The sequence below is a fragment of the Salvelinus alpinus genome, chromosome 17 (assembly GCF_045679555.1).
Source record: "Salvelinus alpinus chromosome 17, SLU_Salpinus.1, whole genome shotgun sequence".
NCBI classification, from domain to species: Eukaryota; Metazoa; Chordata; class Actinopteri; order Salmoniformes; family Salmonidae; genus Salvelinus; species Salvelinus alpinus.
In genome coordinates this window covers 32,901,647-32,918,465 of record NC_092102.1, presented here as the reverse complement: position 1 = coordinate 32,918,465, position 16,819 = coordinate 32,901,647, and the positions used below count along the sequence as shown (strand labels likewise).

General features: G+C 44.0%; 1 protein-coding gene across 1 annotated transcript in view; it reads right to left on the bottom strand.

Annotated features, from left to right (window-relative positions):
- Positions 1-16,819, bottom strand: part of LOC139542785 (cadherin-4-like) — a 537,007-nt gene that overhangs the window by 115,264 nt on the left and 404,924 nt on the right. The window lies entirely within an intron of this gene.

Here is a 16,819-nt window from a genome sequence, read left to right as displayed (position 1 = left end):
ATCTTCGAATAGACCTTAGCACAAGTACTTCTTGTTTGAGTTTCTGCCTATAGGATGGGAGGAGCAGAATGGAGTAGTGATCTGATTTGTAGAAGGGAGGGCGGGGGAGGGCCTGAGGGCGGGGGAGGGCCTGGTAGTCATCCCGGAAGGGAAAGTAACAATGGTCAAGAGTTTTTGAAGCTCGAGTACTGCAGGCAATATGTTGCTAGAACTTTGGTAATGTTTTCCTCAAATTTGCTTTGTTAAAGTCCCCAGCTACAATACATATGTGGTTTCTAGTTTGGACAAAGTCCAATATAGTTCCTTGAGGGCCGTCGTGGTTTTGGCTTGAGGGGGAATATATACAGCTGTGACTAGAACCGAAGAGAATTCTCTTGGGAGGTAATACGGTTTGCATTTGATTGTGAGGTATTCTAGGTTAGGTGAACAAAAGGACTTGGGTGAACAAAAGGACTTGAGTTCCTGTACGTTATCACAATCACACCATGAGTAGGTAATCATAAAACATACACCTCCACCTTTCTTCTTACCAGAGAGTTCTTTATTCCTGTCTGCGCGATGTACTGAGAACCCAGCTGGCTGTATGGACGGGGAGAGTATATCCAGAGAGAGCCATGATTCCGTGAAACAGAGTATGTTACAGTCAATGATGTCTCTCTGGAAGGAGATCCTCGCCCTGAGCTCGTCTACTTTATTGTCCAGGGACTGAACATTAGCGAGTAATATACTCGGAAGCGGTGGATGGTGTGCACACCTCCTGAGTCAGACTCTGGGATAAGTTAAATTGCCTTGGGAGGTACGAACATAGGATCTAATTCGGGAAAGTCATATTTCTGGTCGGAATGCTGATGAGTTACCACCGCTCTGATATCCGAAAGTTATTTCCAGCTCTATGTAATAACACAAATAACAAATAATAATAATAATAATAATACTGCAAAGTTGCTTAGTAGCTAGAAGCAGAGCTACCATGTCTGTCGGCGCCATCGTACTCTCTCGTTCATTATTCTAGAATTGATTGAATCATGAACTCAGAGAGCGATGGATGCATGAATGACTTCCTTAGCTGCTCCCAGAGGCTTTTCACAAGGACAATATGAAGGGCCCCCCCATTCTCCCCTTCATCCCCCCGATCACAAGAAACCCAATCTTGATAATTAGACTAAAGAATATGGGAGACTTTAAGGGCAGAGAGACAGAGGGGGGAATGTGTTGCTTCTGCACTTTCCTCACAATTTACCCCCACCCATTCCTCCACTCCGTACACCCTCCTTTCCCCTTCCTTCTCCATCTGTTCCCTCTCTTCTTTCCTTCACTCATATTCGGAGTACATCAGGCCGCAGTGAGGATGAGAAATGCAGACTAGAGAGAAAATAGGGAAAGAACGAGTGAGAGGGGAAAAGGGAGGAGGGGAGGGGTGGAGTGAATACACTGCATCAGCCGAATCCTGCAGTGGGGTATGAGCCCTAACTGGCTGGCCACATGAAGACCAATGACCAATAGAAAAGCAGCTAGGGGTATACTGTGCCTTGATTGGTACTTGTAGACACAATAACCTGGAGATGGAGCCACATCCCTGCAACCTATTATGTGGTCACGGCTATACATAATGATATTTGTGTATCCTTAGATTATCTCACACACAAACACATCCTGTCATTCTCTAACCCAATTATATCAACTCAACTTTCAACTTTCAAAATGTGAAAATGTTTAATTCTTTCCTTTAAATTCAGCCTCTGCTCTTCCTCTGTGCCCCCCTCACTCACACACACACACACACACACACACACACACACACACACACACACACACACACACACACACACACACACACACACACACACACACACACACACACACACACACACACACACACACACACACACACACACACACACACACACACACAGCTGGCTATAAGGACAGCATGCGGCTCTCTTCCAGCCCAAAGGAAGAAGCACCTTGGGAATCTCACCTGGTTAACAGATGTCTGAGGACTACCCGGCTGAGGGGCTGGGGCCAGAGGGATGGTCGGAGAGAGGGAGGAAAGGAAAAAGATGAGAGGAGTGTGTGTATTCATGTTTAATGTTAGACTGGATGTCTGACAAAATTGACCTCTCCTTGCCAAGGCCTGTCCATGCCAAGCACAAACAAGCTGGAGAGAGGCTGGATCTCACTGTGGTGTTGTGTGCACCTCAGCCAGTCTGTCTGTGTTTCTCAGGATGTTCTGGCTCAGACTAACCCAGGGAGGGAGTCTGTTTGGCCAACTCTATCTCAGCCTGGGAATCCAGCTGTCAGTTTGACAAATAAACCACACTGGAGATTGAGGGGGAGAGAGGTGTGTGTGTGTGTGTGTGTGTGTGTGTGTGTGTGTGTGTGTGTGTGTGTGTGTGTGTGTGTGTGTGTGTGTGTGTGTGTGTGTGTGTGTGTGTGTGTGTGTGTGTGTGTGTGTGTGTGTGTGTGTGTGTGTGTGTGTGTGTGTGTGCGCACTGGACTAGTACGATGATGAGTGTAGGTATGAGGATATTAGACTGTTATATCCTGACACTAGTCTTCCTGATTGAAATGGACCAGAGAACACCACAGGAACGTTGTCCGTGCCAATGTGGCTTTGCTGCTGTATGTGTGTAATTTAATCAAACACCCCTATGGTGTTTGATTAAACCAGTGGGAAAATCAGCTGAAAACTTAATGATCAAACCAGGACCCAGCCAGCTTGACCGGCACCTAATAGCAAGTCATACACAACTGCTTATGGATCAAAACCAGCATGCTCTAACATGTACTGTATGACCCCATTTGAACCATATATCAGGGAAGTCCTCTGGGGACGCTGGTATTGTAATACCAAGAGCGGTGGAAAGAACTTTCAAGCTTCTTTCAGTCTGCTGAAAGAAGACTGTTTGTAACTGCTCTTAAACTGTTAATCTGAAGAGCAGTTTGGTCTCAAGATGCTATGAAGTGTTCATGGAGCCGTAGTGCTTGACCACACATATATAAATAAATGTTACACACACAGGCACACACGCACATACAGAACATACGCACATGCAAAGATACACTGATTCTTAATTTGTAAACTAGAATGAAAAACTCATAAACTGATTCCCTTTTGTGCGCACACAGTGGAGGCCTAAACTGCTAACTGCTGTAGTGAAAATGTGTGCTTGTGCGTCCGTATGTGTGTGTGTACATGCCTGCATGCGTATGGTGGGGATATTACCAGCGGGAATAACAGAAAACAATCACCCCCATGACAGTATCCATTATATTTACATGAACAGGTTCTGACTGAGGACTTTCATTCTAAATGACAAACTAAATAGGATCAGATTTTTCTGGTACAGGCCTTGATTTCGATTTGCTTCACATTTTACCTCGGGGAAAGAAAGAAAATGGAAAAATACAAGCACATTTAAGTGAGATTAGAATTTTACATCACATGACTTGGATCCCAAAGCACTCCAATTCAATTCAACTTCATGCCCAAGGACTTTTTCCATAGCAATTACTATTTTCTTCCATTCTCCACTAAATGCCTTTTTTTGAGTTGAATCTGATTTTCTTCTGTTGAGCTCCTGCCTCTGGGAGACATGGCAGTATTACTGGGAAGGAAAAGAATACTAGATGAAATACAAATATTCATTGACTTTATCTGCGTATCTAGGGCCTATCTATCAATCTACCTGAGATGGCCACATGCCACAAGGCATTCAAATTAATACCATGCAACCTAATGACTCACAACAAACAAACACAGAGACATTTATTCTTCTTTCTAGTGAGTCCTATGTGTCTTAATTCTCTGCATCTTGTCATTCACATCTCTCTCATTCTTTTTCGATTCCAGAGTGTATTGTAACTGTATCCCACCACCCTCTGTGTTCCACTGCTCCACCACAGGGTCTCCCTGTCTAGAGTGTAGGGGTCCAGACTGAGGCCGTTTTGAAGTTGTTATTTATCTCTCCCATAAACTCCCTCTCATTCCCTATTAAAGCACCAGGCCTACTGCCCTTGACCCACACATCCCTCTTGTGCCTTTTGGGGAGATTATTTACTGTTTAATTTAGCGTTCCCCAGACTTTGGGTATAGCTAGTGTGATTCAGCCTGATAGTGGTAGGCCAGTGAAATCACAGCTCTGGGGATGGTTGTGTGCATAGGCTTGGTTCACGGCCAGACACATCTTTTGACAGGGAGAAGGACACGTTCTATGGAACTGGCAGGAATATGATGTTATGTTCTATATTCTTATGTAAATAGAGAAAAATATTGTCTGCTGAGCTTGTTTTGTGTGAGTTCTCAAAAATATAAACGCAACATAGAACATTGACTAAGATTTGACTGAGTTGCAGTTCATATAAGGAAATCAGTCAATTGAAATAAATAAATTAGGCCCTAATCTATGGATTTCACATAACTGGGAATACAGATATGCATCTATTGGTCACAGATACCTTACCTTTAAAAAAAGGTAGGGGTGTGGATCAGAAAACCAGTCAGTATCTTGTGTGACCACCATTTGCCTCATGCAGCGCGACACATCACCTTTGCATAAAGTTAATCAGGCTGTTGATTGTGGCTAATGGAATGTTTTCCCACTCCTCTTCAATGGCTATGCGAAGGTACAGGATATTGGCCGGAACTGGCTGTCGTACACGTCGATCCAGAGCATCGCAAACATGCTCTATAGGTGACATGTCTGGTGACTATGCAGGCCATGGAAGAACTGGGATATTTTCAGCTTCCAGGAATTGTGTAAGGATCCTTGCGACATGGGGCCGTGCATTATCATGCTGAAACATGAGGTGATGGCGGTGGATGAATGGCACGACAATGGGCCTCAGGATCTCGTCACGGTATATCTGTGCATTCAAACAGAAATAAGCTTTTTTGTACATACAGTATGGAAGATTTCTGGGATCTTTTATTTCAGCTCATTAAACATGGGACCACCACTTTACATGTTGCTTATATATTTTTGCATACGATCACCAGCTGTTCCAGTCGACTGTGCGATCACGCTCTCCGTAGCCAATGTAAGACCTTTAAACAGGTTAACATTCACAAGGCCGTAGGGCCTGACAGATTACCAGGACGCGTACTCAAAGCATGCGCTGATCGCCTGGTAAGTGTCTTGACAGACATTTTCAACCTCTCCTTGACCCAGTCTGTAATACCTACATCTTTCAAGAAGACCACCATAGTCCCTGTGCCCAAGAATGCAAAGAACCTGTCTAAATGAATATCGCTCCATAGCACTCACATCTGTAGCCATCAATCGATCAAACGTATTTATAAAGCCTTTTTTACATCAGGCGATGTTACAATGTGCTATACAGAAACCAGCCTAAAACCCCAAACAGCAAGCAATGTAGATATAGAAGCATGGTGGCTAGGAAAAACTCCCTAGAAAGGCAGGAACCTAGGAAGTCGGACACTGTGGCCCCGTCCGACGATACACCGGGACAGGGCCAACCAGGCAGGATATAACCCCACCCACTTTGCCAAAGCACAGCCCCCACACCACTAGAGGGATATCCGCAAACCACCAACTTACTACCCTGAGATAAGGCTGAGTATAGCCCACGAAGAGATCCCCACGGCACGAACTCGAGGGGGCGCCAACCCAGACAGGAAGATCACATCAGTGACTCAATCCACTCAAGTAATAGGGTCAGAGGCAGAGAATCCCAGTGGAGAGAGGGGAACCGGCCAGGCAGAGACAGCAAGGGCGGTTCGTCGCTCCAGTGCCTTTCCGTACACCTTTGCACCCCTGGGCCAGACTACACTCAATCATAGGACCTACTGAAGAGATGAGTCTTCAATAAAGACTTAAAAGTGGAGACAGAGTCTGCATCTCTCACATGAATAGGCAGACCATTCCATAAAAATGTAGCTCTATTGGAGAAAGCCCTGCCTCCAGCTGTTTGCTTAGACATTCTAGGGACAATTAGAAGTCCTGCATCTTTTGACCGTAGCGTATGTGTAAGTATGTACGGCAGGAATAAATTGGAGAGATAGGTAGGAACAAAACCATGTACTGCTTTGTAGGTTAGCAGTAAAACCTTGAAATCAGCCCTATCCTTAACAGGAAGACAGTGTGGAGAGGCTAGCCATGTTTAGCACTAACTGAAGATTATTTAGTGCTTTATCTAGGTAGCCAGTAAGTATAGCATTGCAGTAGTCTAATCTAGAAGTGACAAAAGCATAGATTAACTTTTCTGCATAATTTTTGGACAAAATGTTTCAGAATTTTGCAATGTTACGAAGATGGAAAAAGCTGGCCTTGAAATACTCTTGATATGTTCGTCAAAACAGAGATCAGGGTCCAGAGTAACACCGAGGTCCTTCACAGTTTCATTTGAGACAACTGTACAACCATCAAGGTTCATTGTCAGATTCAACAAAATATCTTTGTTTTTTGGGACCAAGAGCTAGCATCTCTGTTTTGTCTGAGTTTAATAGTAAAACATTTGACGCCATAAATGTATTTATGTCAAAAACACAGGCTTCCAAGGAGGGAAATTTTGGGGCTTCACCATGTTTCATCGAAATGTACAGCTGTGTATCGTCCGCATAGCAGTGAAAGTTAACATTATGTTTCCGAATGACATCACCAAGAGGTAAAATATATAGTGAAAACAATAGTGGTCCTCAAACGGAACCTTGAGGAACATCGAAACTTACAATAGATTTGTCAGAGGACAAACCATCCACAGAGACAAACTGATATCTTTCCGACAGATAAGATCTAAACCAGGCTAGACCTTGTCCGTGTAAACCAATTTCGGTTTCCAATCTCTCCAAAATAATGTGGTGATCGATGGTGTCAAAAGCAGCACTAAGGTCTAGGAGCACGAGGACAAATGCAGAGCCTTGGTCTGACGACATTAAAAGGTAATTTACCACCTTCACGAGTGCAATCGCAGTGCTATGATGGGGTCTAAAACCAGACTGAAGCATTTCGTATACATTGTTTATCTTCAGGAAGGCAACGAGTTACTGCACAACAGCTTTTAAAAAATGTTGGGAGAGGAATGGGAGATTTGATATAGGCCGACATTTTTGTACATTTTCTCGGTTAAGGTTCGGCATTTTCAAGAGAGGCTTCATTACTGCCACTTTTAGTGAGTTTGGTACACATCCGGTGGATAGGGAGCCGTTCATTATGTTCAACATAGGAGGGCCAAGCACAGGAAGCAGCTCTTTCAGTAGTTTAGTTGGAATAGGGTCCAGTATGCAGCTTGAAGGTTTAGAGGCCATGACTATTTTCATGAATGTGTCAAGAGATATTGTAACGGCTTTCGTTGGTGGAAGGAGAGGAGGACCAAAATGCAGCGTGGTACGTATCCATAATATCATTTAATCGAGAATGAATAAAAAATCCAAAAGAACAAGAGAATAAATTAAAACCAAAACAGTAGCGTATGGTGCAAACACTATCACAGGAAACAACAAGAGAATAAATGAAAACCGAAACAGTACCGTATGGTGCAAACACTAACACAGGAAACAATCACCCACAAAACACAATAGAAAACAGGCTACCTAAATATGGCTCCCAATCAGAGACAACGACTGACACCTGCCTCTGATTGAGAACCATACTAGGCCAAACACATAGAAAATGACCTACAGAACAAAACATAGAAAAACAACATAGAATGCCCACCCCAACTCACGCCCTGACCAAACTAAAATAAAGACATAAAAAAGGAACTAAGGTCAGAACGTGACAGATATAGAATTAAACAACTTGAGTGTCTCCATTGATCCTAGGTCCGGGCAGTGTTGTGCAGAATCAGAACAACTGAGCTTTGGAGAAATATGCAGATACAAAGAGGAGTCCGTAATTTGCTTTCTAATGATCATGTTCTTTTCGTCAAAGAAGGTCCAGAGTTGGCAAGTACCAACAAAGTACCAACAAAGTACTAACAAACCGCACAGCAGAACAGAGACAAGTCTGGAAGTTGTGACAGGAAGTGATAATGAACAAAGGTAGTCAGTTAGCCATGAAGTGCTTTGAAAAGCTGGTCATGGCTCACATCAACACCATCATCCCAGACACCCTGGATCCACTCCAATTCGCATACTGCCCCAACAGATCCACAAATGATACAATCTCTATTGGAATCTACACTGCCCTCTCCACCTTGACGAGAGTGCCAAAAAGCTCATGACTAAGCTAAGGACCCTAAGACTGAACACCGCCCTCTGCAACTGGATCCTGGACTTCCTGACGGGCCGCCCCCAGGTGGTGAGGGTAGGGAACAACACATCCACCATGCTGGCCCTCAACACAGAGCCCCTCAGGGGTGCTTGCTTAGTCCCCTCTTGTACTCCTGTTCACACATGACTGCATGGCTACAACCTACTCCAACACCATCTTTAAGTTTGCTGATGACGCAACGGTGGTAGGCCTGATCACTGACGACGATGAGACAGCCTATAGGAAGGAGGTCAGAGACCTGGCAGTGTGGTGCCAGGACAACAACCTCTTCCTCAACATCAGCAAGACAAAGGAGCTGATCGTGGACTACAGGAAACGGAGGACCAAGCGCACCCCCATTCACATCGACAGGGCTGTAGTGGAGTGGGTCAAGAGGTTCAAGTTCCTCTGTGTCCACATCACTAAGGATCTATCATGGTCCAAACACATTAACACAGTCCTGAAGAGGGCACGACAATGCCTCTCCCACTCAGGAGGCTGAAAAGATTAGGCATGGATCCTCAGATCCTCAAAAAGTTCTACAGCTGCACCATGGAGGGCATCTTGACTGGCTGCATCACCGCTTGGTATGGCAACTGCTTGGCATCCGACCACAAGGCACTACAGAGGGTAGTGCGTATAGCCCAGTACATCACTGGGGCTGAGCTCCCTGCCATCCAGGACCTCTGTACCAGGCGGTGTCAGAGGAAGGCCCTAAAAATGGTCATAGACTCCAGCCACCCAAATCATAGACTGTTCTCTCTGCTACCACACAGCAAGCAGTACCGATGCACCAAGTCTGGAACTAACAGGACCCTGAACAAATTCTACCTCCAAGCCATAAGACTGCTAAATTGTTAGTTATATGTACTGTACATACAGTATCTACCTCAATGACCTTGTACCGGTACTCAGTACTGGTACCCCGTGTATATAGCCAAGTAAAAATTACTCATTCTGTATTTAATATTACTTTTATTATTACGTGTTATTACCTTTTCTATTATTTCTCTATTTTCTGTCTCTGCATTTTTGGGGAAGGGCCCGTAAAGTAAGCATTTCACTGTTAGTCTACACCTGCTGTTTACTTAAAATTAGAGTCTTGCATTGACGAACACGCCAGAAAAATGCCAACTGAATGTTTGTTGACAAATATATAAATGTAGTAATAATTAGTTTTCCTGTCTAAATGCGGGATTGTGGAAGATTCCACTTCCTGGGGCCGATAAAAGTAATTACATTAATCTTCCTAATTTCATTTCATTAGAGAAATTCACTTTCTAAGTAATTTATTATCACAGAGAGCTGGTTACAGGAGGTGAGGGAGGTGGAGGGAGGCTGGGAGGGGATATTCAGACTAAAGTGCTCAATGTATCACGCTAGTCAAATCAACTTCTTCTCCATTTTCTTCATCATCTTCTTTTTATTCTTTACCTCTCTCTCTCTCTCTCTCTCCTCCTCACATGAGGCCCCCACCTTCTTCACACACTCTAACCTCCTTTTAAGTACTAAATCGAATCACATTTTATTTGTCACATGCTTCGTAAACAACAGGTGTAGACTAACAGTGAAATTCTGACTTACAGGCCCTTCCCAACAATGCAGAGAGAACAATATAGAACAAACAATAACACAAGGAATAAATACACAATGAGTAATGATAACTTTGCTATATACTAGGGGTAGCATTACCAAGTCGATGTGCAGTGGTACGAGGTAATTGAGGCAGATAGGTACATATAGGTAGGGTTAAAGTGACTAGGCAACAGGATAGATAATAAACAGTAGCAGCAGCAGCATACAGTATGGGATGAGTCAAAAGAGTTAGTGCCAAAAGGGTCAATGCAGGCAGCTATTTGGTTATCTATTTAGTCGTCTCATGGCTTGGGGGTAAAAGCTGATCGTGATCTTGTTGGATCTAGACTTGGTGCATCGGTACCACTTGACGCAAATCTGTGACCTAGTTGGCTGGAGTCTTTGAAAGATTTTAGGGCCTTCCTCTAACACCGCCTGGTACAGAGGTCCTGGATGGTTGGGAGCGGGGCCCAGTGACGTACTGGACCGTACGCACTACCGACTACTAGTTCCTTGCAGTCGATGCCAAGCAGTTGCCATACCAAGCGGTGATGCAGCCCGTCAAGATGCTCTCAATGGTACAGCTGTATAACTTTTTGAAGATCTTTTCAGCCTCCTAAGGGGGAAGAACGATTGTTGTGCCTTCTTCACAACAGTGTTGTGTGTGGACTATGATAATTCCTTAGTGATGTGGACGCCGAGGAACTTGAAGCTCTCGACCCTCTCCACTTCAGCCCCATCGATGTGCATAGGGGCGAGCTCGGTCAGTGCATGCTATGAGTACGTCTCCTGGTAATCCGTCTGGCCCTGCGGCCTTGTGAGAATGTTAACCTCTTTAAAGGTCCTACCCGCATCAGCTACGGTGAGTGAGATCACATAGCCCTCCGGAACTGCAGGTTCTCTAATGCATGGTTTTGCTTGCCTCGAAGCGAACATAGAAGGCATTTAGCTAATCTGGTAGGCTCACGTCACTGTGCAGCTCGGGGCCTGGTTCCCCTTTGTAATCCGTGATAGTTTGCAAGCCGTGCCACATCTGACGAGCGTCAGAGCCGGCGTGGTAGGATTCGATCTTAGTCCTTTATTGACACTTTGCCTGTTTGATGGCTCATTGGAGGTTGTAGTGGGATTTCTCATAAGCGTCCGCATTAGTGTTCTGCCTTTTGAAAGCATCCGCTCTAGCCTTTAGCCCAGTGCGGATGTTGCCTGTAATCTATGGCTTTTGGTTGGGATATGTACATACAGTTTAAGTCGGAAGTTTACATACACTTAGGTTGGAGTCATTAAAGCTCGTCTTTCAACCACTCCACAAATTTCTTGTTAACAAACTATAGTTTTGGCAAGTCGGTTTGGACATCTACTTTGTGCATGACACAAGTAATTTCTCCAACAATTGTTTACAGACAAATTATTTAACTTATAATTCACTGTATCACAATTCCAGTGGGTCAGATGTTTACATACACGAAGTTGACTGTGCCCTTACTTGTAACTTGTAAAATTCCCAAAAATTATGTCATTGCTTTAGATGCTTCTTCATTGCTTTAGAGGCTAATTGACATCATTTGAGTCGATTGGAGGTGTACCTGTGCATGTATTTCAAGGCCTACCTTCAAACTCAGTGCCTCTTTGCTTGACATCATGGGAAAATGTAAAGAAATCAGCCAAGAACTCAAAAAAAAAATTGTAGACCTCCACAAGTCTGGTTCATCCTTGGGAGCAATTTCCAAATGCCTGAAGGTACCACATTCACAAAAGTACGCAAGTATAAACACCATGAGACCACGCATCCGTCATACCGCTCTGCAAGGATACGCGTTCTGTCTCCTAGAGGTTAACGTGCTTTGGTGCAAAAAGTGCAAATCAATCCCAGAACAACAGCAAAGGACCTCGTGAAGATGCTGGAGGAAATGGGTCCAAAAATATCTATATCCATAGTAAAACAAGTATATCGACATTACCTGAAAGGCCGCTCAGCAAGGAAGAAGCCACTGCCCCAAAACTGCCATAAAAAAGCCAGACTACCGTTTGCAACTGCAAATGGGGACAAATATCGTACTTTTTGGAGAAATGTCCTCCGGTCTAATGAAACAAAAAGAGAACTGTTTGGCCTTAATGACCATCGTTATGTTTGGAGGAAAAAGGGGGAGGCTTGCAAGCCGAAGAACATCATCCCAACCGTGAAGCATGGAGGTGGCAGCATCATGTTGTGGGAGTGCTTTGCTGCAGTAGGGACTGGTGCACTTCACAAAATAGATGGCATCATGAGAAGGAAAATGATGTGGATATATTGAAGCAAGGTCTCAAGACATCAGTCAAGAAATTAAAGCTTGGACGCAAATGGGTCTTCCAAATGGACAATGACCCCAAACATACTTCCAAAGTTGTGGCAAAATGGCTTAAGGACAACAAAGTCAAGGTATTGGAGTGGCCATCACAAAGCTCTGACCTCAACCTATAGAACATTTGTGTGCAGAACTGAAAAAGCCTGTGTGAGCAAGGAGGCCTACAAACCTGACTCAGTTACACCAGCTCTGTCAGGAGGAATGGGCCAAAATTCACCCAACTTATTGTGGGAAGCTTGTGGAAGGTTACCCGAAATGTTTGACCCAAGTTAAACAATTTAAAGGCAATGCTCCCAAATACTAATTGATTGTATGTAAACTTCTGACCCACTGGGAAAGTGATGAAAGAAATAAAAGCTGAAATAAATAATTCTCTCTACTATTATTCTGACATTTCACATTTTTTAAATAAAGTGGTGATCCTAACTGACCTAAGACAGGGAATTTTTACTTGGATTAAATGTCAGTAATTGTGATAAACTGAGTTTAAATGTATTTGGCTAAGGTGTTTGTAAACTTCCGACTTCAACTGTATGTACGGTCAGTGTGGGGACAACGTCGTCGATACACTTATTAATGAAGTCAGTGACTGATATGGTAAACTCCTCAATGTTATCGAATGAATCCCAGAACATATTCCAGTCTGTCCTAATGAAGCAGTCCTGTAGCCTAGCATCCACTTCATCTGAGCACGTCAATAGTACTTCCTGTTTTGAGTTTTTGCTTGTAAGCATTGTGCTATGCTTAGATTTGCCAAAGGGAGGGCAAGGGAGAGCCTTGCATGCGTTTCTGTGTGTGGAGTAAAGGTGATCTACAGTTTTGTTGCCCCGACCATCCAGTCACGCCATAAAGATAGTGGTCACATTTCCCTGCGAGTTACACCAACGTTTTGATCTGATCTGTCAAAGCTAACGGCAGAGGACATAGCAACCTCTATTCCGCTGACTCCATTAGCCTAGCTCACAATGTAAAGCACTTTCACTTTCTCTCTATCTTTCTCCCATTCTTTTTCTTCTAATGTAATCATAACTCACATGCACTGGACTGGGTCAGTCGGGAAATGGAAAATGGCCACCTCTAAGAATTCAAAGATGAGCTCCTCCAACCCCATTATGATTATAGGATTGTGAGGGCTATTCTACATTATTCACAGTATGAATATTCAGTCTGTGTGAGTACCAGTACCCCTGATATCCTAGAGACGTCTGCCAGAGCTCCTCTCGTCAGCCCCTTGCAAGTTATAGCTTAACATTTAGAGCACAGAGGATCGCTGAAAAGGCACATTTTTCAACTGCTATGCTGAAACAAAAAATAAATAGTAGATTGTGCATTTAGTGAGGTGATTTACTGCGTCTCAGACTGGAAAAGTTGGAAGAGAAACACAAATGGGGTTTGGAAGGAAAACATTCAATGTGAATTCTTTAGGAGATTAAATCAAACAAAGAGGTTGAGTGAATTAAACGCTGATATTGCTATTGCCCCCTGCTCCAACAGAGGAGAGATTTAAAGACAGAGGTCTCCTCTCCTCCTTTTCTTCCCTTCGTTTCCCCTGTCTTTTAAGAGGCTGTTTCTTCTCTTTCCTGATCCCTCTGACATGATGGGCTCTGCCACTTCCTGGTTGGCTGTGGGCTGTGGGCTGTCTTTGTCTTTGTCTTTGTCTTTGTCTTTGTGTGTGTGTGTGTGTGTGTGTGTGTGTGTGTGTGTGTGTGTGTGTGTGTGTGTGTGTGTGTGTGTGTGTGTGTGTGTGTGTGTGTGTGTGTGTGTGTGTGTGTGTGTGTGTGTGTGTGTGTGTGTGTGTGTGTGTGTGTGTGTGCGCGCGTCCCAGTGGCGGTCGATGCCGTTTAAGATGAGGGAAGACTATTCTTTTTTTTCATGAGCATGGCCTTATTTCTATTACAGCATATTGGATGACTGTCATTCATATTCCATTCACCCAGTTCAATGTAACATCCATAGGTTTACATGATGCTCGAATTTTCCCTATACCCATCATGAGGTTGCTACAACCTAGCCTATGAATGAAAGTTTACATCGTAGGTGTCCGTTTCAGAAAAGTTTTTCAACAGAATCGGCAGAATACTAGATTAATTATCTGATCCTTTGATTGGGTGGACAATATGTCAGTTAATGCTGCAAGAGCTCTGATACGTTGGAGGACGTCCTCCGGAAGTTGTCATAATTACTGTATATGTCTATGGAGGGGGGTGAGAACCATGAGCCTCCTAGGTTTTGTATAGATTTTTTAAATTTAACTAGGCAAGTCAGTTAAGAACAAATTCTTATTTACAATGATCGATAAAGGACAGTTGGTTAACTGCCTTGTTCAGGTGCAAAATGACAGATTTTTACCTTGCCAACTCAGAGCTTCGATCTAGCAACCTTTCAGTTACTGGCCCAACGCTCTAACCACTAGGCTACCTTCCGCCCCAGAAGATTGAAGTCTTGAAGTCAATATACCCAGAAGAGGACAGAAGCTAGCTGTCCTCCAGCTACACAATGGCGCTACCCTACAGAGTGCTGTTGAGGCTACTGTAAACCTTCATTGCAAAACGTTTGTTTTAATCAATTATTTGGTGACCTGAATATATTTAGTATAGTTTTATCTGAAAAATATAACTTTTGAAATGTTTCACTATTTTTAATTTTAGGAAATTCATTGAGGTGGATGGTCCTCCCCTTCCACCTCTGGGGAGCCTCCACTGGTGCGTCTGTGTATGTGTGTGCATAGCTGCGTGTGTGCGTCTCCTCTCACACACAGACAGGAGCTTTGTGGCTGTAAGGAACACAATAGGAGTCTACATTCCTCTACACACAGAGAGCAAGAGAGATAGAGAGAGAGAGAGGGGGGAAAAATTGTCAAATACAAAACACAACTCCTCTGTAAATATACTACAGTACTGTACATGTATCACCATGTGTGTTAATACAGTCACTGTTCTCTATTTTCATAGCCTGGACTTATTTTGCCCAGAAAATTAGTTCTGTGCAATTTCACATTCATAAAGCATTCCATATGGGGAACACTGCGGTTTCCTGGTGACTTGGGAATATGAATGGGCCTGCGATTCTTAAATACTCTCAACCCTGTGTTTCTCCCCTCCTGCAAGTGGTAGATTGGAGCGGTGCAGTGTTGGCATGGCCAGAGAAGGCATAAGCCAGAATTAGAGCTGGGGGAAGAGGCCATGGCTGCTAGGGCTCTGGGAAGTCTGTCAGACCCAAACACAGACCTAGCCTATCATTTAATCCTGCTGGTGTCTCCCCACACACACACACACACACACACACACACACACACACACACACACACACACACACACACACACACACACACACACACACACACACACACACACACACACACACACACACACACACACACACACACACACACACACACACACACACACACACACAAGCGCAGGGAGACACACACACATGCGCAGGGAGACACACACACATGCAGGCACACACACACACATGCAGGCACACACACACACACACACACACACACACACACACACACACACACACACACACACACACACACACACACACACACACACACACACACACACACACACACACACACACACACACACACACACACACACACACACACACACACAAACACGCCCATCGCCTCCAATACATCACAATCCTCTTTGGTGTTTTTTGTCTTTCTATATTCCCCTCTTCTTTTGTCTCTTTCTCTCTTATGCTTGCTGTTTTGGTTGTTGTTGCGTATGTCAGTGGAGTGCTGTAGTCATTAATCACGGGTAAATGTACGCTGAAAAGAAAGCAGACACCTCAGGGGGGTTTCTCTCATTGGGTTCTGAAAATGCTGTACTAAATGAGCTCCTGAGAGAAGGAGAAACCAGAGCACAGGTGCTCTGGCAGGTCTTGCACGCACAAAGATGCACAGATGCACAGATGCATATACGCACACGCACGCACGCACGCACGCACGCACGCACGCACGCACGCACGCACACACACACACACACACACACACACACACACACACACACACACACACACACACACACACACACACACACACAAACACACACACCTATACACACACACACATGCAGCATACTTTACCAGTATGACTCATCTTAACTATAAGTGGGGGCAATTGCTAAAGAAACACAAGAGGACATTGACAAGAAACAGTTTGATTTTCATCATTTTTCAACTTCCACTATGAACAACAACCGTCCGGTAGGTCTGACTCTGTAAGGCCTGAATTAACAGTCAATAAAAGCACATCAGGCGGCAAATAAATGTTTGAAACTAAATGTTCCCCTTCTTCCAAATCAATAAGGGCCTTTGAAAATTACCCACTTGTACCAGGACAGTTGTTCAGCCTAACTGTAGACAACAAAACCCTTTCTCTGTTGCACATCAGTCAAGATCATGTCTACTGACTTTTATCTTCAGATAAAACTACTCAACCACAAGATCAATTCCTTAAACTCTCCAAACCAAAGATAACATCCCAAAGAAGAGCAGGCAGCATTCTGACTCAGAGTGGTGGAGCTTCGGCTAAAATTGCAGCATTATTCAGAGGTACAATTTCAGGGCTCATCTCCCACCTTAGATAATTGTCTGTCTGCTCACATAACCAGACTGATTCTTAAAAAACACTGAGCTATTAGCTCTCACTCAGAGTGGAAGGAGAGGAGA